This window comes from Phasianus colchicus, chromosome 17 (assembly GCF_987193195.1).
Source record: "Phasianus colchicus chromosome 17, bPhaCol1.hap1.1, whole genome shotgun sequence".
In the NCBI taxonomy this organism is placed as follows: Eukaryota; Metazoa; Chordata; class Aves; order Galliformes; family Phasianidae; genus Phasianus; species Phasianus colchicus.
Window position 1 is genome coordinate 580,629 of NC_143452.1, and position 22,532 is coordinate 603,160.

At 54.6% G+C, this 22,532-nt stretch overlaps 1 protein-coding gene across 5 annotated transcripts in view; it reads left to right on the forward strand.

Moving 5' to 3' along the window:
* Positions 1 to 1,258: 1,258 nt before the first annotated feature.
* The window catches only part of DLGAP4 (DLG associated protein 4), a 160,623-nt gene continuing 139,349 nt past the window's right edge, over positions 1,259 to 22,532 (forward strand). For 4 of the 5 annotated variants that reach the window (XM_090152335.1, XM_090152332.1, XM_090152334.1 and 1 more), the window contains exon 1: positions 6,655 to 6,740. The gene's annotated coding sequence lies outside the window, so the exon portion shown is untranslated. Of the gene's footprint in view, positions 1,438 to 6,654; positions 6,741 to 22,532 lie in introns of those variants that run through there. The other variant, XM_090152333.1, reaches the window with a different exon arrangement.

The window sequence follows — 22,532 nt, forward strand, 5'->3', positions numbered from 1 at the left end:
CATCCTAAATCTCCTTTCTTACCAGGTTACATTTATTTTATAATCAAATGCTCTTCTGCTGAGCTGGTGCACATAACTCACCTGCATCCTCCCTGGCAGAAACGTGGCTTGCTACTGGTCGTTTGCTTGCTGAGAACTACTACCATGCCCACTGGAGCTGAGAACAGTGTATAAAAATACTGAGTTTTGGGGAGGGTGTGTGGATTTTAGGTGCATGGTTTTAATTAGAAATTGACATTTCTAAGCCTTTGGCTGCCAAGCAACAAGCATCTAGAAAATGATCTCAGATGTGATATGTAGGTACCTACTGTCCATCCAATATTCGTCGCTGTGTTTAAAACCTTGGGGAGGGCCACCTCACTGTTTGTTGCACAGGCATTCATCAGTGGCCATTAGCATTAATTGGTTTAATACCAGGTGAGAACCGCAGCAGAGCAGTTGATCTGGGACCCCACTGTGCCCCAGCACTGCTGGAGTAGCAGAGAGTGAATGTGCAGTGAAGTGGGAGTTAAATTTGGTGCAAGGGTCCACGTGGTGCCCCAAATCCAGGCTCTGAGCCCCAGCTGCACAACCGTGGCTGTTCTCTATGGGCCAGGCCTGAGGACTTGTTCCAAGCTCTGCTAGTGAGTGGAAGCAGCCACAGTTCAGAGCCCATCCAAGCAAAATGGTGCAGGAGGCAGACAGCATGGAGAGATGCTTGCACAGCAGTGCTGGCGCTGCCATCCAGACACCCCGGCCTTGCCTCATCCTCACAGAACAAGCAGCTTCCTCCTTGTCCTTCTTTTTTGGAAGAGATTCTTCTTTCAAATTATCTGACTGACTCACTCCGCTCTGTGCAAAGCAGCATTCTGTGCAGCACCTCCCGTAGAGCTCCGAGCCCGGCTGGCAGCAGAGGGGAGCAGCAGAGGCAGCCTCCAGGAGCAAAGACCCACAGAGCCAGCCTGCCGCCCACTGCCCGTCCCCACCCCCCTCCCCTTCCACAGAGGCAGAGCTGCCCACCGGCTGTGGCCAGGATGGGACCTGAGCAGAGGGAAGACAGGCTAGGACTGCTTTATTTGTTTCTCTCTTCCTTTCTCAGTACAGACTCATTTCTCAAACACAATTACTCACCTTTGCAGAGACAAAATACCTCTCATGGAAGAGCGTAACAGTGTCGTCATTTCCTAGTGCCCGAGCCATGACTTCCTGCACTAGAAATGCGCAGGAGCAGACTGATGGCATTTCTGGTGTAGCACATTCTGTCCCCAAGTGGCTCACAGCAAATGTTCCTGAAGATGTCATTAAATGCTGATAATGCATTTTAGGCTGCAGTCCTTCCTGTGGGGGTGATGCCCCTGATCCCAATCTTCAGCAGCTTCTGTTCCACAGCAGGAGATCGGCCGTCCCTCACTCTCTTCCCTATCTGGCTTAATGGGACTGCAGATGCTCCTCTTCTCTGTAAGTGACTAAGCTTTATTTCTGAGCTCTTTCCCTCCAGTTTTATCCCATTACTCCTCAGCCTTCCTCCCTGACATCCCTTCAGATAATGAGATATGGCCTTATACGCTCAGCCCAACTGTGCTCATGGCTTGTCTTATCATGTGCTGAATTGACTTGGAGCATTACAAATGATAGAATGTGACTGAGTTTTGTCCACTTCATTATTCCACCCTCCCGAGCCCCCAGCTCTTGGTGTGCCCTCTCTTGCATGCTCTCTAAGGAAGGGTTTATTACCCTCAGCAATCGGCGATGCATGTGGTCTCTGTAGAACGTGCCTCTCCTCAGGTGTGCTGATGGCCTCCGGCTTTCCAGGTAGTGAGAGATCCTTAATCTGGTTGTAGATGCTCATGAAGTAACTGCTCCATCCTTCCTTGGAGAGAATGCCACCTCCAGGCCCCCAGCTAAGTCACATCTGGGGGAATTAACCATTCCCCAGTTAGGGGGATTTTGTGACAAGGAGCAGCAGAGGCTGCTCTGGGGGACCATTCCTCCCAGATGGGAGCACGCTCTCAGAACTACTGCCACCGCAGACCAGGGGAGGGAGATAATTTCTGTGAGCAGGACACAGAGAGCATATAAAGACATGGACAGAGTTTGGGGAGTGTGTGCCTGCTCCACACAACGCTGCTGTAACTTCTTTGTGTGTAAGTCAGAAGTGCATTATGTGGGCCTGCCCCTCAGCCAGGCCGGCAGCACTGGTGGGTGCTAGTTTTACACTCCATGCAGTTTGTTTTCTGTCTCCCAGAAAACAAGCCTCTGCTTTTGTCTGGAGACTCCTCATATTAGACTGAACATTAAAGGGGACCCTAATGGGTCAGTGCCAGTTTTTACAATGTCTGGGTCATACATTCCAGCTTTCAGCTTTAGAGGTATTGCAGCTAGGCTGTTACTCACCAGCATTTTTGTTCAGCAAGGAGCAGAGAGGAGAAGAGTTAATTTCTTAGTGATTCATTGATAGAAGATCCAAGCAAAGCAGGCCTGCACTCAGCCTAGCTGGGAGGCACAGGAAGGCTGCACTGAACCCAGCTGTGTGCATGCCTCTGAACTTTCACAGCCCACTCCTCAGTGTTCTTCTGAGGTGTCTGCGCTGCAGCAGGTTCTCAGGGGAAGATCCACATCTCTCTCCTGTGCTTGAGAAGTATCCATCTGCCCTGTGTTCAGTGTACATCCCCTTTTCTGTCCCTCTCTGTGTCTGAGAGCACTGGCACCTGGACCCGAACAGGACCTGCTGCTTCCTTGCTGTGCCTGGTCAGGTTCATGAGATGCCCCTCCTGTATTCCTTAGCTCCTAAGCAGTTCTGGCTGTTATTCTCATGGTCTTACAAACTCAACAGCTCCAGCATTTCTTTGTGTATGCTCAGCAGCACATTCATCACTCCACGCAGCCACCTCACTCCTCCTCTGACCTTCCTCTCATCCCTCCCCTCGCCAGTTGCTCCCCATGCAGAGCCAAGCTGGGTCATTTCTTCTGTTGACAGTGAATGTGTGTCCACTATGACTGAAACATTCAGCAACATCTTTTATGAATCATGTCACCCTTAGAGACTGAAGTGCCAGAGGAATTGTTTCTGTTTAACAGCAGAGAGCTGACTGTAGTGTGAGTTGCAAAGTCATTCCCTATCTAAACTTCCAAAAGTGTAACACTTGAAACAGAAAGGCCTCTTGTGTCACTAAGGTGGCTTTTGCTCTCACATTCTCCATCCTCCATCCTTGTTAAGTCCAAGTGTCCATTGCTCACAGTGCAAGATTCCTCAAAGAGAATTAAACCAGTTCTCGTTGGCTTTGGTTCTGCCTTCTCCTCCCTAAATGACTCTGCTCGTCTCAGCAGACTGACTTCCCACACAGCACCCTGCTGTTACCTCCATAAGGATGTAAGAGACCCTGGTTGGCCAGCCCTGTCCTCCTCTTCTCTACGGTGGAACAAATCTCCCTGCTCCCTTGGTGAGATTCTTCTGGAGCCCCCTGTTTCTTCCAGCAATCTCTTCCTGTCCCCTCTGCAGGGACAGCCTCCTCACACCCTATCCCTCCTCTGCTCTGCTTGCCCCTAAACTCTTGCAGTGCTGCAGCCCATCATGGTTGCAGTGCAAACATCTCAGTGCCACAGGAAATGCCCTCAGATCACCATCCCTGCTCCTGCAGGCCTTCTCTTTACCCCACAGTCACACTGTCTTTGTCTTCTGTCCCCCTCACTCAGCATGGGGCTCTGTGTGCAGGCTTCTCACGGTGGTCTCTAAGCTATGCTCACTCCTCATCTTTCCTCTTTCTCCTGGCCTCTCCACTTAGCCATGCTAGCTAAGAAATCTGATCCTTCTGGGGTTCTCTGATGTCCTGCCCTGGTTTTCTGCCTTCCTTTCTCATCTCCGTTTCTCTGCTTCTTCCTTATGCCTGTCTCCCTCTTCTCCTGGATGCCCACAGCATCCCATTCTCCAGCCCTTTCTGTTCTCCTTTCACACATTAGCTCTGGGTAATCTCCACCACCCACTAACTCCAACCACTATCTCTATGGTGATTCTCAGATCTAATGTGCTGTGCCAGACTTGTCATTTTCTTTCCAAAAACCAGCCAGCCTGGCTGACATTTCCTGGTGGAGGCTTAGCCCATCACCCCATTTTTGGCAAAGCTCGGCACCTCTCACTGCAGCCCTCTCCAAGCAGATGAGGCCGTGTGCTCTGTGCCCTGCACCCTCGGACACCTCCTGTTCCAGCTGTGCCTAAATCCTGCACGTTCTCTCCATAGAGTGTTTCCAGATTAAGCCTTCCATGTTAATCCCTCCAGCTAGAATTCTTGTCTGGACTTGAGAATATTGCAGCTTGATTCCTAGCACACTCCTTACTCTCGCCTAACAACGGGCTCATGAGCTCTCACCATGCTCCTTCCTGTAAAGGCTGCTTCCCTTATGCCTGGCTCTGTATCTCCTATTTCTATGCCCTCCTCGCTAATCTTTCCTTTACCAGCAGGAATATGAGCTGTTTGTCTCCATTCAGAAAAACCTCTACAGCCATAGTTTTCTTGTTAGAGTCCAAGTTCCCTCTCAGTTCCTGAGAAGTCAGGTTTGGGGCAGTTTTCCAGATATTCCTCTCTGTACTTTCTCCCAGCTCCACTGCATTGCCAGCCTCCTTCCTTATCCCACCATATCCTCCTCCCTGCCGGGCTGCAGGGGGCATGCCAACATGCCAGGGCTGCTCTCCATCACTCCGGTCATAGCACACGGCTGGAAATTTCTCAGGACACAGAGTGGTGTTTGCTTCTTTTTGAGAAGTGCACAAAAACCCTGTAAAAACAATAATAAATAGAACTATTCATGACTTGATTGTTACTTTCTCTTGGGCATTTGGGGCTGAGATGTGGCTTAGGAGGACTGCAGAATAGGCAGGATGATGGAAATGGTGTTGCCCCACAAAGCTGAAATATTTCAGACTGAACAGTCCTGCTATGATCTGGAAGCATTCTTGCCTTTGACAGAGATGAAATGTGTTCTCCCTCTGCAGCAGCATGGTGCTTTTTGAAGTCAGCCCTTCCCTCAGCTTCTGCTCTCTCTTCTCTGTTCTACTCCCCCACGTGTCTGGGCCCCAGTCTCCATTACTGACCAATAACATCCCAAACTTCTCTTTTGGAAGAAAAACAACATTATGAAGCTGGTAGGTGTGCACAGAGCATGCAAATCTTCATTGCTCTGCAAAAGGAGCCAGACACCTCTAGAGCCTGGGGGAGGAAACTGCCTGGGCTGAGAAAGCCTGTGGAGGGTATAGAGAGTGCTGTGGGACTCGCTGTTCCTCTCAACTTTGCCATTTCCCCTTAGGGATGAACAGAATTCTGTATTCAGGGCTGAGAAGGCAGCTGCACTTTTGCTGAATCTGCTGCAGGAAGGAAAAAAAAAAATAATTGTATATTTCTGTTGTCCTTAGAGAATGAAGCCTTTTTCCCCAGAAAGGCAAGCTCCCCATTTTCAAAGACACTAAGGGTGAAGTGGCAAGAAAATAACCATGAGCCTCCTACCACACTACCCCCCAGGCCCGACGCTGAAGATTTTGAGGTGCACAGCAGCTACAGGGTTGGTGGCCAGGTGATCTCCAAACACCCTGCTCTCACATGCGGCAGCCTGGTCAGGTCTCCCACACTTCCTGAGTTAGCACTCACTTCCAGAACCATAGCTAACATACACGTAATGGAGAGAACAAAGCCACGGGCAGAAGAGGAGCAAGTGAAGAGCTGAGCCCAATATGTGCAGTGCTGTAAGGACACCGCTGTGGCAGATGGTCAGAGGGTTAAGCAGGCCCCAGATTAGGAAAAACTGAGAAACTTCGATGTGGGGCGCAAGACATGGTGCTGAGGCTTGGGACACATGGACACTGTTGCTTTCCAAGGGGCTTCTGGCGAGCGGGGGGTGGCAGGGCCCTGGCAGGGGGTGGCAAAGCAAGAGGTGGCAAAGCAAGGGCAGGTGCAGGACCAGGCACGCAGCCTCCCTGCTTATCATCAGGCTGGGCTGGCAGCACAGGAAAGGGTGGGTGCCCCTCAGCTTTTGGCACGCTTGAAGTTCCTGGCCAGGCACCTGGGCACCCCACCTGGAGTCAGAGCAGTCTCAGAGGAGGGGACTTCCATTTCGTGGGGAACCCTGGCACTTTCCCGGCCCCTCACAGGGCCTCACCCGCTGCCTGCGTTAGCGAGCTTTCACCTGCCCTTGCCGCCGTCACAGCATCCCCGGCCACCGCACCGTTGGCGTGCTCGTCCAGCGGAAGGGGGCTGTGCCGGCCCAGCTCTGCTCCCTGCCCTGATTTCCTTGTGGAAATCCCAGAGTCTCGTCTAGATCCAGCTCTGGTTTTGGGGGCAGCCATCTCTCGCTCTCTCCTGCTCCCTCTCTCTCTTTCCTCTTCCCTCCTTCTGCTCTCCTTCCTCCTCCTCTCCCTCCCTCATCTCTGCACTGTACTCTCCGGGGGCTCTGGGTACCGCTGCAGCATCACCAGCTACCTCCATCCAGGAGGCTGGGAGCGCGGGGCGGAAGGGGAGGGCTGCGGGGGACAAGCTGAATGAATGGGCATCGCCTCGGTGCTGCTGGAGCCTCCGCATAGGGGAGAGGCGGCCGGACCGCGCCGCGGGCAGGGGGGAAGCGGCGGCCGGCAAGGGGCCGGGGCCGGGCCGGGCCGGGCCGAGCCGAGCCGGGCCCCCCGCCGGGCCCCCCGCCGCCGGGGCGCTGTGCGGAGCGAGCGCTGCCCCGCCGCGGGACCGCTCCGGCCCGGGCGCCGCGTCCCACCGCCGCGGATCGAGGTGAGCGGGCGGAGGGGGCGGAGGGGGCTGCGGCGGGGCCGGGCCGACGGGGCGGGCGGCGGGACCGGGGCCGGGGCCGGGGCGGCGGTACGCGGCAGCGGGTCGGGGGCGCCGGGCCCGCCCGACGGGGCGGGTGCGGAGCCGAGGGAGCGGGTGGAGCCGGGCGTGAGCCGGGCCGGACGGTGCGGGAACGAGACCGGACGGTGCGGGCGCGGGGCTGGGTGGTGCAGAGGCCGGGCCGGACGATGCCGGGCGGGTGGATGGTGCAGGGCGCTGAGCCGACGATGCCGGTATCCAGCCAGATGGTGCTGAGCTGGGCTTGATGGTGCCGGGGGCAGGCTAACAAGGAGTTAAGCGTTGCGGAGCAGACGGGTTTCGTGTGTGTGTGTGAGCCCGTACCCACGGAGGCGTGGCCCTTAGCACCCCACGGGTGTCAGTGAAGGGCGAGCAAGGGGCCGTGGGAAGGCCGAGCTGTGCAGGCTCCGGGTGCGGCGTGCCGGGGCTCCGCGGCTGCACAGGGGTGTGCACGAGCTGCTGCAAAGCATGGCCCTGTCACTGCGGCCCTGGGAGCCACACTGCACTTACGTGTGCGCGAGAGCCCCGGGCTGAGTGTTTGTGTGTGTGCGTGCATGCGTGTGGGAGCCACTGCGGAGCCACTGTGTGCGTTTGTGCTGGGGTGTGAGCTCCACAACAAGCCTGGATGTGTGCGAGACGCAGAGCTGAGTGTGTCCTCGTTTCCGCGTGCATGCAAACCGCATTGAGCCTGTGTGTGGGAGCAGCACCAGCCCAAGTGTTTGTGTGCATGTGAGTGCATGCTGGTTGCATGCGTGTGCACCACTCTATGGGTATGTGCTGCGTGCACACGTGTGTACTAGTCGTGCTGTGCATGGGTTGGGATGTGTGTGCTGTAAGGGTGTATGCTGGAGGCTGCAGGTGGGTGCAGGGGAGCACACAAGCATGACGGAGAGAGCAGGCAGGCATGGGAAAAGCAGGGGTGGGTGGTGAGAGCGGTCTGTGAGTACCTGTGTGCCAGGGCTGAGTCCTGGCTTGGGGACGGCATCTGGCAGAGGTGCCTGGGCTTTGAACAGCCCATGGCCCATCACACCGCGTGGCTGCCGGAGGGCTGCATGCCTCCTGCGGACTGGAGAGGCCAAACTGAATCCTCCCTCCCCTGGTAGCCCCAACTGTCCCCTGCACTATTCCAGGGATGGGGGCAGAGCCTGGCGCACTGTGCTGTGCTGGTGAGCAGGCAGGCGAGCCTCACCCTCTGCTGCCTGGTAGGTTTTGCCTATGCTGGCTGAGGTGCTCCTGCTTGACACTGGATGAGGTGCAGAGGGGCTGCAGAGACAGGAATCCCTCTTGCAGCAAGCAGCAAGGCCGTCCCCCTGCTCCAGCAGCACGCAGCTGGCAGGCAGGCCTGAGTGTGCTCCCAGCCACAGCATGTGCCCGACCTGTGGTGGTGGTTGGGCTGCTACCTCTGTGTGAGGTCTTTGGGAGGCAGACAAGGGTTCCCCGACACATGGTGGTCCTTCCGCCAGGATAGAAGTGCCACTGAACAAGCTCCCTCATGGGCCTTTGCCGTGACACAGTTTGGAATCATCAGTCCAGGGCAGGGGCCAGGTAGGAGTGAGGTTTGGAGCCCCATTGCCATCGTTTCAATCAGAGGTTTGCAGGAGCTGTGCCTCAGTGACCCTCCCAGCCCCAGCCCCCACCCTAACACTTGTCTGGGCCCTATGAGCCCACAGTGGTGCACAGGGCCCGGCAGCCTGCAGGGCCTCAGAGTATCACCTCCAAAATGGACTCTCACAGGCTCACAAATCCTCCTCCGACTGCTGCTCCTTGGTTGAAGCACAAGGCAGAGGCAGCCCAGAGGCTTCCTTTGGGAAGCTATCACCTGGCCTGGACCGCCCTCCTGCTCCTGAGGCCACTCAGAGAAGCAGAAGCACAGGGCTTCTTCAGCCTGGGGCTCTGCAGCTGCTGCATGCAAGCCTGGGTCTGATCTGTGCAGAGACTCAGCTCCCTCACTCCTCTTTGTATACATGACGTACCCATACAGTTTGAAGCACAGCTCTGAGTGGTGAAGGAATAGAGCAATTCAATGGAAACGTGCCATTCTGTAGCAGGAGACCTTCGTGCCTTCTTACAAGCCTCACGCCAGTCCAGTGGCACTGGGCTGAATTTCATGCTTGTAGTCGAAACATCTGGCAAGCCAGAAAAAAATAAAAATCAAATCAACATCAGTAGTAATTGGAGACCCATTTTGAAATTGATTTGATACCTGCATGCCTCGCAGGCAAGCTTTGCTCATGTTAACCACTGTGCATCTTTGCATGAAAAATGAGGCTTTATTTTCAGTCTAGGTAATAGTAGAGCAGCATGGATAGAAGTGAACACGCTGTGTCCCCTGTAATCTGTCCACAATCAGCCTTCACCCAAGCACTGAGCCGTTGCTTGCAGTCATCAGAGATGAACAGTCCTGGATCCAGATGGTAGCCTGCTTGCCTCAGTACCACAACATCCCTTTGCCATCCACAGAGGAGGGGAGCGGTGCATGGGAAAATGCCCCCCGGAGGACCACAGTGCCTGCAGCTGCCCCTGTCCCCACTTTTGGTGCTCATGACTGGAGCTGAAACCATCAGCTGAGCAGCATCAGCCACAGACGAGGCAGCACCTTTTTGCCAGAAGCTGTGCTGACTTCCAGTTTGCTTTTGGACATGATTCAAGGTGCTGATTTTGAGCTCTGAGCTCGGTGCTGCTGTTCTCCTTAACATCTTCCAGACCGTATCCTCACACCAGGGCTGAGGCTGCAGCTGGCAGGCTGGGTCAGGCTGAGCGTCCCATCCTTGAGGTACTGCATTTAGAGAGGGGACTTCGCACCCACACCTACTGAAGGCAGAAAGGTTGCAGGCGTGCCATTGGCCACAGCTGGAGGAAACTGGGACAACCATAGAGTGTTCTTTTGATAAGGGAGTCAGTTTGATTATTCTTTATTTGGGGGGTGTTTTAGGTTTATGCAAAAGAATGTGAAGATTCAGCTCCTCTGCTTAGGGATGGGGTGGGGACACCAGGGAGACCCTTGGCACAAGGAGCTGTTGAAGGTGCTTCGTATTGCTGGAAGTTGGTTATGTGACAGCAAGACTGCAATTTGTACCAATCTTTTTTGTCTTGCACTTGATGGTGTGTCCCATTATCTGTGGCATAAAAATGGTTATTGCAGAATATGTCCATATTTTACACCTTGTAACTAACTGCTTTTCATGTCTTTTCTGGGGGCTTAGCTGGGTCCCCCTGTGGATTTCATCTCTGGCTACAAGAACTCTGCAAATGCCAGCAGTTTCCAGTGGACTCCTTGTGTAATTGTGCTTTGTGTGCTCAAGAAAAAGGGAATCTCAAGCCCCTTCTTGCTCACAGAGGCACTGTGCAGGGGAAGTTCCCATGAGGCCTGACTCTGGGCTGCCAGCCCTGTTTTTGCTCAGGCTCTCATGGATGTCAACATTTCCTGGCTCTAATGGATGTCTGGTAGGTTTGGATCATGGGCTGTCAGGAAAATTACCTTTCTTGAGAGCTTTCCCTGAATGAGGCCTGGCTCGCTGCAGCTCTGTGCAAAGCTTTCCAGCAGCTTGAAGGACGTACATTACAACTTCTAGGGCTGCTATGGCAATCTTTGCAGTTCCAGAACCTTTATGCCTTTTGAGGACAGAGGGGATGTGCGATGCACAGACACAAACCAATGCTGTGCTGGCTGCAGGGTGGTTGAGGCATGTCCCCTGGGTCTGACTCTTGCATTCCCTGGAGAGCATGGACCCTTCTCTTGGGCAACCCTCAATTTCAGGCACCCCGTTCCCTTCAGGCCCATCAGCTGCCTTTGCCTGAGGAGGAGGGGAACTCTCTGGGAGGGACCCAGGAACTCTGGTGCATGATGCTGACACTTGGAGGCAGGCAGAGATCTGCCCTGTGGGCAGGGAAGGCAGCTAGCTGCCTGTGTGTGCATGCAAGGAAAATTGAAGCTACTCAGCATTGAGTTAACCCTGCTCTCAGGGGGAGGAGTATGAGACCTATGATGACTGCCATGAGAGTTCCTTTACATCAAGTATGTAATAACCAAATCCCTCAGCCACTTGTCGCAATATACCTGGTAGGACAGCGGCCAGCCACACAGTTTCCTTGCAAGATGACAAGTGCATGGCAGAGCAGCGGCGCAGCCATTCCCCACACTGCGTGGCTGCCTGGCATGGGCAGGATGCCTGGACCCTCCTGAGCTTCTTCTCCTCTTGTCAGCCTCTCAGACATGTCAGGGTGTTTACTTGATCCTTGTCATCTCAGGGCCTTGGTAGGGGAGTGAGCAGTGGAGGTGTTATTGTCACTGGGAAAAACGCATGACATATGCCCCTGGGATATTTCAGGGGAATTACTTGTGCCTGAGGTGCCTCAGCTGCTGCCTCCACTACTGTGAGAAGCCCCTCTGTTCCTCAGAACGACAGGGAGGGGCTGACTGCCCCTATCAGGCTTGCCTAAGTCATCCGAAAGTCCTCAGCTGCAGACACAGGGAGCCTCGTGGTTTGCTTTGCAAGCCCCTTCTGGTTGCTAATGCTTTCCACTGTATTCTTACCTCCATCTTTTGCTCAATCCAGCTGTCTCCTCCAGCATCTCCAGGGCCCATACAACCCATGTCCCATTCCCATCATCGCATATCTCACCCAGACCCATCCCTCCTCTGGGGCTGCACACGGGATGTGCCCAGCTGCCCCGGTTACGTGTCCTTCTGTCCTCATCTCCTGCCATCCTTCGCCCTCGAGAAAGGGCTGTGCGGCCACCAGCTCTGCAATGGCTGTGCCTTCCCTGTGAGGCAGCCAGGACCAGCACCCTGCTGGGCAGGGGCCACATCCTGCTGCTCCATCAGCAGAGCAGCACCCCACAAGATATTTATAGGCTCTGTAATGTTATTCCCCTGCCAAACTATTACTGAAATAGGCTCAGTGTGTGTCATAGAAGAGAGGATTTTAATGGCACAGTTTCTTCACTGCAGGAATGAAGTTGATATTCCCTCACCGTTTCCCTCATCCAATTAATCCTTTCCACGCTGAGTGGCGGTGAGGGGGCAGCTCTTCGAGTGGCTCTCATGTGGCTCAGCACCATCCCCTGCCACGGAACAGAGGCCTTGGTGAACTCAGGCAAGTCCTCAAGGTAGGCAGTGCAGGCACATGTTGCTCAGTACTGGTGCAGCCAGTGCTGCAGCCAGGTCCAGTTGCGGGGATGACAGTCCCTCCAGGATCCATGCAAGGCCCTGGGAAGCACCCAGGTTGGCTGGAAAGCCCCTCGTGCATCTGCCACAGCACTGCCCTGGGGTACTGAGGCTGAGGGTGCACTTGAAAAGACAAGGTTCTCTCCCAGAGATTTTTATGTTCTGAGCAGTAAGGAAATTTTCCACATGATCAAAAAGGGTCAGTTTGGCATTTTCTGCATAAAACACTCCTTTTCTGTCAGCTAGATACTGCTGCTGGTTTTGAAATAAGCAGAAGTTGGGTGAATCATTTCGGCAGCATTGCAAGGAAGTGTTTCAGCAGGCTAAAGCACAAAGGAGTTTTCAGCCATTAGGTTCGTAAACATTTATGCAATTTCCTATCTAGTCCCTGTATGCTGCAGGTAAAAGCCTCCAGTGTGGGAAAGCCATTTCCATGCTGGGTGTAAGTCTGAGTTGTGCTTCCTGGGCAGCATTCTGCACGAGTTGATGACTTGATGTGTACAGACAGACAGCCCTACCACAGCACAACAGCTTTCCCCCACAGCTGTGTAGAAGAGTGCCCCTTCCCTCCTGCCAGGGGTCACTGATGGGCTATTGTGGACTGGTCTCCGTCACAGTGATGGTGATGCCCACTGTAGGTCTATGTGCCCTCCACAACGAGGTGTGGGGAGGCCAGGCTCGGCAGGAATAGGACACCTGAACTCCTGATGAGTTCTTCAGCCATTTGTGGGCTTGGCCAAATGCTGGAGTTCATGTTCTGTTGTCCTCGTCCCAGAAGTCTGCCTGTTTGAGCCTGAAAGCAATGTGCTGAAGAGACAGCAGCCCAGCATACACTGTCCTCCAGCGCAGGATCAGAGGTGGCTGTGGCTGCCCCAAGGTTGTAGGCTCTGAGCCATATGGAGCCGGATCCCAGCAGGGGCTGTGTGCAACATGGGAATGGGAGGCTTCAAGGCACCAGGGCTCCCTAAAGCTTGGCCTCTGCTTCAGACACTTGGAGGAGCAGCTTTTGTGTCGTCAGTGGCCATGCAACCTCTGTTCTTGAGATCTTGATCTCTCTCCTCCTTCTCTGCTTGCAGCTACAAGATGGGGATGGAAACCTTCCCTTCTCATCACTCCCAGCCCCTGGCAGCCTCTGGTCCTGCCCCTAGTGCAGAGGCTGGTGGCCAGCGCCTGGCGGCCAGAGCTGCTGGGCACCATGGCCCTCACCCCAGCCACCCCACAGTGCTGCTGACAGCAGCCAGGCCCTTGCAGAGGCAGACTGGAAACTGGGAACCAATGCAATAAAGAAGCAGGCACTCCAAGCCAGTGCAGCTGGCAAGGCACAATGCCTGCAGGAGGCAGAGAGCCAAGTGTAAGGGCAGGGAGCAGACAGCCATAGGCATCCCCTGGGAGAGGCACTTGGGCTCTGCAGGCCTCCCTCTGCCTCCTGGTGGAGGTTGTTGTGGATGGGGCATTGGTGGTGGCTGTGCAGCTCTAGAGGCTGCTTTTCCTCCCTGCCCTCTTCCTGCCTACCTCCTTTGGCCTCCACCTTTGCTTGCAGCCCCCCTTGGCAGGCTTTCTGCCCACTGGCTTCTCATCCTTTCTTCCCAGTTATTTTCTGGATGGTCATTCCTTGGTAGCTGCCTATCCTGAGGTCAAGCGCTGAGCACTCTCCTCCTCCTCCTTGCTGTGCTGTCCCCTAGGACAGACCATTCAGCTTGCTCCTCCTCCTCCTTTTCCACTTCATTAATGAATCTTTTTGCTCTAAGAAGTTGTGACAGCTGCTGGGGGAGTTCGGAGGGCAGGCTGCATGGAGGACAGTGGTGGGGGAGCTGCCAACCCAGCTCCCAACAGCCTGGGCTCTGAGGTGCTGGATGCTGCGGATGCTGAGCCAGGCTGTGGGCAGACTTTTGTGCTGCACACCTGCAGTTGCAGGAGGTTGTTAGCCTGCAATGGGCAGCTCACAGCTGCCCCACTGTGGTTTTGCAACCATCCCTGTTGTGCACATAGCTCCCCACCCTGCTTTAGGGCTTCTCCTTCAGGGCTCTTTTGGTCAGGGAACTTGCAGGATGCATTCCCATCTCCATCCCCACTGCAAAGCCCTGTGTGGCCACTGAAGCTGCTCTGCAAGGGCCCTGCCTTTCCTAGGGGTCATTCACTGCCCCTGGTAGTCTTCAGGCCCAATGGGTCTGAGGGCCAGGCAGCCTGCAGCCCCTCACCCAGCAGCTGGTGCCCAGCTCAGTGGCAGCAGGGCAGTCATGCAGCAGCTACATGTGGTTCAGAACTCTCTTAATGAAAACTGGACTCACAACACACATTTTGTAGGCAATGCTTTAACTTCTCCATGTCTCAACATTCTCCAAAACCTCAGAAATGGGAACGGTTTCTAATCAGCATGGAGGGAGGCTCTCTTTCTCTTATATGCGCACACATAAACAGTGACTCTTCTTTCTCTCCCTCTCCACCTTCCTCCTCCAAAAGACTTCAAACACTTTATGAAAACGATTTTTTCTCACCCAAACTGTTGCCTTTCTGCAGTGTTCTCCCCAAGCAGCCCACTGCCTTTCCCCAGGTACTGCTCCCAAAGTGGGGAGCACACTGTTCCACATGTGTGATGTTAGCGACATTCCCGCTGTGGGCATTGCTGAGCCTGCAGCAGGGGAAGGTGCTGGGGAAGCCGTGCTGTGCTGCCAGGATCTGGGCTGCCCTCCAAGCTCACAGCACACCTCCCTCTGCTTTCACTGGGCTGATCTAACCCCTTTCAGCAGTTCTGGATGTAATTATGGAGAGCCCTCTTGCCATCGTCCAGCCATGTTCTTCAGATACCATGGAGGACCTGCACAGTAGGAGCGCAGCTGAAGATGCCTACAGCCCTGTTACAGCTGGCTGTCCTCAGCAGCTGCCCCAGGGCCCACGGTGCCACACCAGAGGCTGTGCCCTGCAGGGCTGTGTGTCCATCTGAGCATCCTGCGAGCAGGGCTGGGCTGGGGGCAGGCTGGAGGTGGGCTGGAGTTGAAAAACCCTTTGTTGTCTCCTACGAAGCGGACTGACTCACTGCTCTCCCGTGCTGTCATAAGCAGATGGATGATTTAATCACCTAGCAACCAAAATAACGTCAGGTGAGGAGTGCTTCCCCAGCTGCTCTCGGCCCACAGCCGCTCCATCATGCTGGTGGCAGTGGCCAGGCAACCCCCAACCTATTCCCAGTTCTTGGGCTGCCCTGGAATGAGATTGGCAGGGAGCCCTTCCCTGCACGCCTCACCACAGCTCAGCAATGCAATGCACATGCAGTGGGCAGCCCAGCAGAAGTGTCCCTGACGACCAGCTCCTGGGAAGGTCACAGCTGTCAGCACACACAGTGGAGCTGGGATTCCACACCATGAGGGCGGACTGCTGACCGTCTGGAGCACCCAGAGGCTCTTTGTGTGGCTGGTGGCCAGGACCTCCAGAGCACAGTGAAGTTTCTGGGAGGTGACCCCAGAGGATTTGGATAGGATCCCCTAATCTGCTGGGATGCCCTCCTCTGCTGCACTGCTCCAGAACCAGCTCTGAGTACCTTTGGCTCTGCCTTGTCCTATAGCCTGGCATTCTCAAAGGGCAGCAGTAACCCCAGGAGCTGGTGTTCTCCTTTCAACTTCCTCTCCAGTCAAGGACAGGGAGGTGTTGGCCTCCCCTGATCGTGCTTGTGGCCTAGCCCTATGCTGCACTGAGATGTCACATTCCTCCTGATGGTTCCAGCCACCCTCAAGTGCTCTTATCTTGGGCCATTTGCTACAGCCCAGCCTAGCCCAGTTGGGGTTGCCAGTGACAAGACCTCCTGGAGCAGATCTGAGTTGATAGGGAGACAAGTGCTCAGTGGGGCGGGGAGTGCCACAGCCTGGCCTGGTGGGACCAGGAGATGAGCGTGTGGCTGCAGGCAGCACGTGCAAGGTGGTACAGTGTGGACACATCTGCCTGGGCCATGAGCACTATCACACTGTTAAATTCACACTGCAGGACTGCTCAGGATGCTTTCCCCGAATGCCGCATGTGGCACTCAGACCTCTGCATCCTTGCAAGATTGCTCCTGGTCCTGTGTTAGCCAGTCCTGTGCTGCAGGGTTGTATGGGAGCAGGTTGCTGGTCGTGGAATTCTGTTCCAGTCCAGTGCAGCTGTTTGCCTCCCTCCAAATCAGCCAACAAACAACCAGACCAGGGAGCAGGCTGTGCCTCACTGCTCCCCTCCTCTGGCCGGTGGGACTGAAAGATGTGGGGCCACTGTGGGCAATGAACAGGCTGGGGGCCGTGTAAATAGGACGCCCTGTCTCCCAGATCGTCTTTGTGGTATAATTAGCTGTCACACACTGTTCTGTGCTGAGGAAGGTTTTGTGCCACCGCAGCCCAGGGGAGCCAGGCAGCCCTACTTCAGTGCCCGCTTGTCCCAGTGAAGGTGAGCTGCCTCCTGGCAGCGAGTCTCAGCCAGTTTGCTCCCAGTGCTGCTCTGAGAAGCACTGCCCAGTCCAGACAGCCATGTCCTCTCTTCACTGCTTTGGGGCTGTTGAGCTTGAAGAACTCTGCTGACCCAAAAGAGCGGTTGGGGAGGTGATGCTGGCTGGCACCTGCGGCCAAATTCAATGCCTGTCAGAGCCAGGCAAAGCTGCAAAACACCAGCCTGGCCACTGTGATCCAGAACTGTATGGGTGGCCAGGAGGACCGTCCCCAAACTGCACATCCCAAACTGCATCTGCATTGGCCCTGGAGTGCTTTGTAACTGAAAATATGCAGGAAGCCCTGCCAGGGTAGCTCCAGAAGTGCAGACTCCTGGTAGCATGTGTCTCCCCAGTCCCCCTGCTGACACTTAGCTCCTTGTGTTCCCATAGCATTTCATTTCAGGGGAGAGGAAGCCAAGGGCTGCTGTGGTTCGCTCTGGTTCAGTCCTGCTCAGGGCTCTTTGGTCTCTGACTGTTCACATGTTGATTGAGCAATGACCACAACAGAGGCACTAAGTGCCCAGCTATTGATTTGAGCCCTGGAGTGTTCTGCACATCCCCATTCTGATCAGTTGTTCCTCCTGGGTTGGCCATGGCAAAAAAAACCCGAGCAGTTGCTATTTGGGAACTCCTACTTTGAGGTTTTGATTTTAGAATGATCAAACCCAGCCACTTTTGCCCCACTGCAGGGAAGTTGTGTGGCTTCCCCACAACACAGACACTTCTAGCTTCTTTCAGTTCTCCCACAGGGATCAGGGATGGGCTCAGATCCAAACCACCAGCTTCGCCAGGGTCCCTATGCTGTGGGTGTGCCGCTTCAGTGTGGTGTCTGAGCTCAGGGTTGGTGGGAGATAAGCAATGCCACTGCCAAAAGCTGCAGCAGACAATGTGGACCATGACTGGGACATGTGCATGTTATCTTCATGCCCAGAGTGACATAATCAGCAGAAGGAAAGACGAGTGAGAAAGGCATTGTTTTGACACTTTTCACCCATGCAGGGATGCAGGGGTGCATGGGGCAGTTTTCCATGATAAGTAGTCACAGAGCATTGTGGCCTTCGTTGTGGAAAAGAACCTCTGCTGGCAAAGCAGACAAGGGCCTCCCAGGAGGCTGCAGACCAGCCAGCCAAATGGACTGATGGGGCAGTGCATCATTTCTCTAGAAAATCTGACTATCAGTGAGAAAGAAGACTCAGAGTATCCCACTGCTGAACCAGAGCAGGAGCATGGCATGCTGTCCCCTGAGCAGTGCATGACCGGGTGAGGACCTCACAAAGACACTTCCTGCATGGGAGCATGACAGAGAATTGCAAGAGCTGGATACCTCTGTTACTCAACTGAGCAATACCTTAAGCTGTCCAGCTTCACCTCTTCACTGATGCTGCCCCTCTGTGGGTGTCAGGACTCTCACCCAGATGCTGTAGGGAGGAGAAGTGATCTGACTTGCTTGGTCTCCCATCAGCTTGGACAGAACCTGTCTCATCCTCTTTGGGACTCCTCATCTCCTTGCCCTGCCTTCACATGGTGTTAACTTCTCGGTGTTGGATGTTGCAGAGTCAGGGTTACACCTGAGGGCTTACTTAGCACCAAGGGTCAGCAGCAGCAGGTGGAAGACGGTATGGGTCTTGTGCGTGGGAGACCTCCCTTGGGCAGCAACAGGCTGGGCCTTGAGGTCATCGAGTCGCATTAGGATCATACCAGGCTGTAGGGGAAGTTATCTCCACCATTGTGCTTGGCGCATGTGGGTCATGCTTTTGAGGTGTGACTGCCCTCTCTCTCCTGTGGAAGGTCTTTGCCTGCAGCTTGGAGCTCTTCTTCAGGTAGCTGAGTTGGTAGTGGTGTACTCATTGATGGTCTGGGTTTTAGAAATGATGCAGCGCTGGGGAATGGGGATCAGCACTGTGGGGCACACTTTTGGGAAGGCAAGAGTTTTTTATAGCATCTCCTGAGATGTTCCTAGACTAAGCTGATTCACTGTTTACCCTGGAGCAAGTTTCTCACCCAAGAGAAAGGGGCTCAGTTCCATAAGGAGCTACATGGGAAACAAGGACTCAGAGATACTGACTGGGGACAGCAGAGGCTCACAGGGGACCAGGGTCATTTCTGCTGACCTCACTTGGCTAGAAGTTGTGTCTGGACTCCAGTCACTGTCTGGAGGAAGCCTTCAGAGAAATCTCCACACACGTTATGAGCATCACCCAAGACAAATGCATGTGGGCTGCCTGCCCTCAGGCCCTGCCTGCAGCCTCAGGGCTGGGGTTGTCTTCTCAGGTACTGTGTTGCCCCATTGCTCTCAAGAAATCCCAGCACACTGCAGAAGGGCCAGGCTGGGATTTCCCCTTGCAGCTCTCTCTTAGTCAGAGACACCTCCCTGCCACCAGCAGTCACGTCAGGAAGGAGAAGGTGGGATCCCCAGGAAATGGCATGAGCAGCCTGAGGCATTTGCTCTGCCACTGGGAGCAGGTGCCCGGTGCCCCAGTGTGACTTAGCAGCAGAAGGGCAAGGAGTTCTGCATCCTCCTTGTGCAGGTGGCTCCAGCCTGACACCAGCCTGACCTTCTCCGGGAGTAGCATGAAGATTCAGTTTGTCTCCTCTGCCTTCAATGAGGGCCCCACTAAACAGATTTTAACTTTGTTAAATGAACATAAAGTAATGGCAATGAGGATAGGAACTGAACAGCCTGGAGATATCCTGGAGAGACAGATGAGCTCTGCAGAAGGGCCAGAGTGAGGCAGCGGGCCAGTGGGGTGGGCTGGCCTTGCTGGCACTGAACAGATGCAGCTCCATGCTGCTGTGTGCTCCCAGCAGCTCCATGCCTTCAGAGCAATTTCTAAATGGCTGCTGAGCATCACGGTTGGAAGCTCATCTTCCTCTCCTAATTAGTGGATCAGACAGTAATTTGTAATCCTTTTGAATATGGAGATCTTAGTGTCTAGCACTGGAGCCTGGGGAGGACATGGGAAGGGCAGAAGGGCGCAGAGGTTACCCCAGCAGACAGGGCCGAGAGGATAAAGCAGAAAGGCTTTCTGCAGCCCCTTCAGCTGCACAAGAATGGCTGTCTCCTGTATCTGTGGTGCAAAACACCTTCCTCCTCCCTCTCCGGAGTTTTGGAGCTTTCATTTCTCTCTGCATGAAGCAATTGGCATGGCAGCCCCAGCAGCAGCTCTGGGAGCTCTGGGGACAGCAGTGCCAGGCAGAAGCAGTGCCCTGTGCAGGCAGAGGGGGGGGAGTAGCGTTGGCACCGTGGGTGGAGGTCACGCAGCGCTGACCATCTTATGGGTGGCATTGATCCACTCCTTTCTCTTGGAGCCTTTAGCATCAGTTTATCTGGGCAAAGCAGATCTACCCTTAATGCATTCACATTCAGAAATGACTTAACACAAGGAGCAGCCACAAAGCAGGGGCTGGGCTGTGGGAGTGGTGCGGATGCAGTGCCTGCAGAGCAAGGGGGTACAGAGCTGTCCCAGGAGCAGAGCAGGGATCTTGCTAGAGGAAAACAGTTCCTGCCGGTGACTTCAAGGAACACCACTTCCCTACTGCATTTCTATAGCCTTTAGAAAAAAGTGTTTATAATAGCACCGATGACTCACTGAGTGCTCTTTACTCACCAGTTAATGACTGAGCAGTGTTCTGAGCTCTGGCTTCCAGTTCCAGTGCTCTGAGCGATTCTGGCTTAAATAAACTCAATCCTTCTCTCATATTTCCAATAATAGGGGAGGGTGATCTGGGGCATTCAGAGAGGGCAGGAGGTGAGCATATGGAGGAGGGCGTCTTCTTACCCCACTGTGATGCTGAGGGTCTGCATAAGAGCAAGAGGCAAGAGGAGAAGCAAAGTGGTTTGGCAGCAGGGCTAGGCAGACAAGCTGAGGCTTCAGAAGTCTCGGTTTTGGAGCAGCTCTGAATAAAACTATTCTGCATGAAGGGCTGACATCTGCAGTGGCGCTGGTTGGACAGTGGAGTCAAAACTCCTTACTTTCATGTGCCAGCAGCACATGCAGGTCTGGCTCGTGTGCAGGGCCCCTGGTGTGGCCACACGCAGCTGATGCTGAAGTGCATGCAATGGCAGGGGCCCTCAGGAATGGAGATGGATGGGTGAGCTTTACAGTGAGACAGAGCCAAGGAAAGGCCCTGTACCTGCAGGTATGCTCCATCCCCACCCAGATTGCCTCCTCAGATGGTTCTTGCCTGTGCTGGCCCCAAACTGAACCCAGCCAAGGATCTGTACTGAGCAACGGATGGGTCCCTGGGGCTGGGGAGGCTGCATGAGCCGTGCCAGAGGGGTCTCCAAACCATGTCCCCTTCATGAGGACCAGTGACACTCTTCTGAAGGTCTGGGGAGAAGGGAGCAGCGTAGGGACCTTGCTGACCTACCTTGGGGAGCAGCTCCAAGGAGCCACTGCCTCTGGCTGAGCACAGCTCCTGAGGAGAGCTCTGCTGGGGCTCTGCCTGATGGGAACAGGGCTGCTGGGTTTCTGGGGTCAGTCCTCCACCTGGGCTGCCAGAGAGAAGGCATTCCCACAGATGCAAACTATTTCCAAACTTCTCTAGGCAAAACTCTGTGCTTTGAGCTGCTTCTCCTACTGTAACAGGGTCCTTTGTGACTGCCCTGCATCCTCCCCAAGCTGCAAGGTCTCAGCTCTCCCCTACACACCCACAGAGCCAGTCCTGGGAAGGGGAGGACACGGCTCTCACATCAGTGGGGCCAAGAAGGGCACTGCCCTGTGCCTGTCCTGGCCCTGGGACACCTGAGCCCAGCGGAGTCCCCAAGCACAGTTCTGTGCACATGTAAAGGACAGGAAGTTCATCTCAGACCTTAGTATCAAGAAGGGAACAAACAGAAATATTTATAGGAGAGTGAAGTGAATTGAAGAATTCTTTTCAAGGTTTTTTTTTTCCTTAGCTTTTCCTTTTTCTCCCTAAATTACCAAATCTGGGCCAGAAAGCTGGCTGTTTGCATTTGTCACACATGCACACAGTGTTACATCAACGCGTTATCTTGACATCAAAGGGAAAGTGTGGCATTTTTCTGGCTGTGCAATCAAGAAAGGACACTGCCTGCTTTTGGGAGAGACGAGGTTATTATCAAAGAGTTAAAGACAGCTCCTGGAAAGGAGAATGAGAAATAAGGACGGAGAGCACAGAACTGGGAATGACAGCAAGGAGCTGCAAAACAAATTTTCTCCTGGCCTTTTCGTCTTCCATCTTTATTAAAGCAGGGTGAAAAAGAACCTCTCACAGCACGCACTGAGCTATTATTTTAGAGAAAAGGAATCTCTAAATGTGGTAACAGCAGAGAGCTGGGGATTTTGTTTGGGAAGGAGGCTAAAGGAAACCTGTCTCCTGCCTTAGTACAACTTTGACATGAACGCTTTCAACTTCCATGGGGCTCGCATTAAGCTGAGCTCATGGCTTAGAGGTGGGTCTGGGCACCCACACTGAGCTCATCCCTGCACAACCTGACAGCCCCAGCAGTGGAGTGAGGAGGTGTGTGAGGTCAAGAGGTGAGTGGCAGGCACACACCCAGCCACAGCGGGAGATGCAGAAAACATTTTAGTGCTAACACTGCGTGCATGTGCAGCCCATGTACCCAATGCAACAAACATGCCGTGCCCAGGCCCACCTGCCAGCTGGGTGCATGCGCAGCCTGCCTGTATGAGGCACTGCAGTTGGCAAGAGCAAAGCTCTCAAGGCAGAAGGGGGCATTTCCCAAAGTTCTACGGGAGCCTGCAGCACGGCTGAGCCTTTCGCATCCAAATGAGCTCAGGCCAAGGAATGGTGTAGGAGGCAGCAGAGCCATGAGGTACCTGGAAGCGAATCTGTGCAAGCAGTGGCCCGGCTGTGCCCAGGTCCTGGGGTTACAGCCTGCTGGGAGTCCCTGAGTGCACCCAGCCCTGCCTGGCTGCAGTGGACTACTGGCTCCTCACTTGCCTGCCCCACACTCACCGAGCCCTCTCCTTGCTAGAGCTGGCCTTTCCGGGCCTGCTGGGTGCCAGGAGGAGCCCACCTGCCTCCTGCCTGCAGCTCAGTGGCAGTGGGGCAGCCAAGCCTCATTGTTTTCTAAGGGACCCCACATTCAGCCCTAGGTCTCTGATGCTCTCCACAC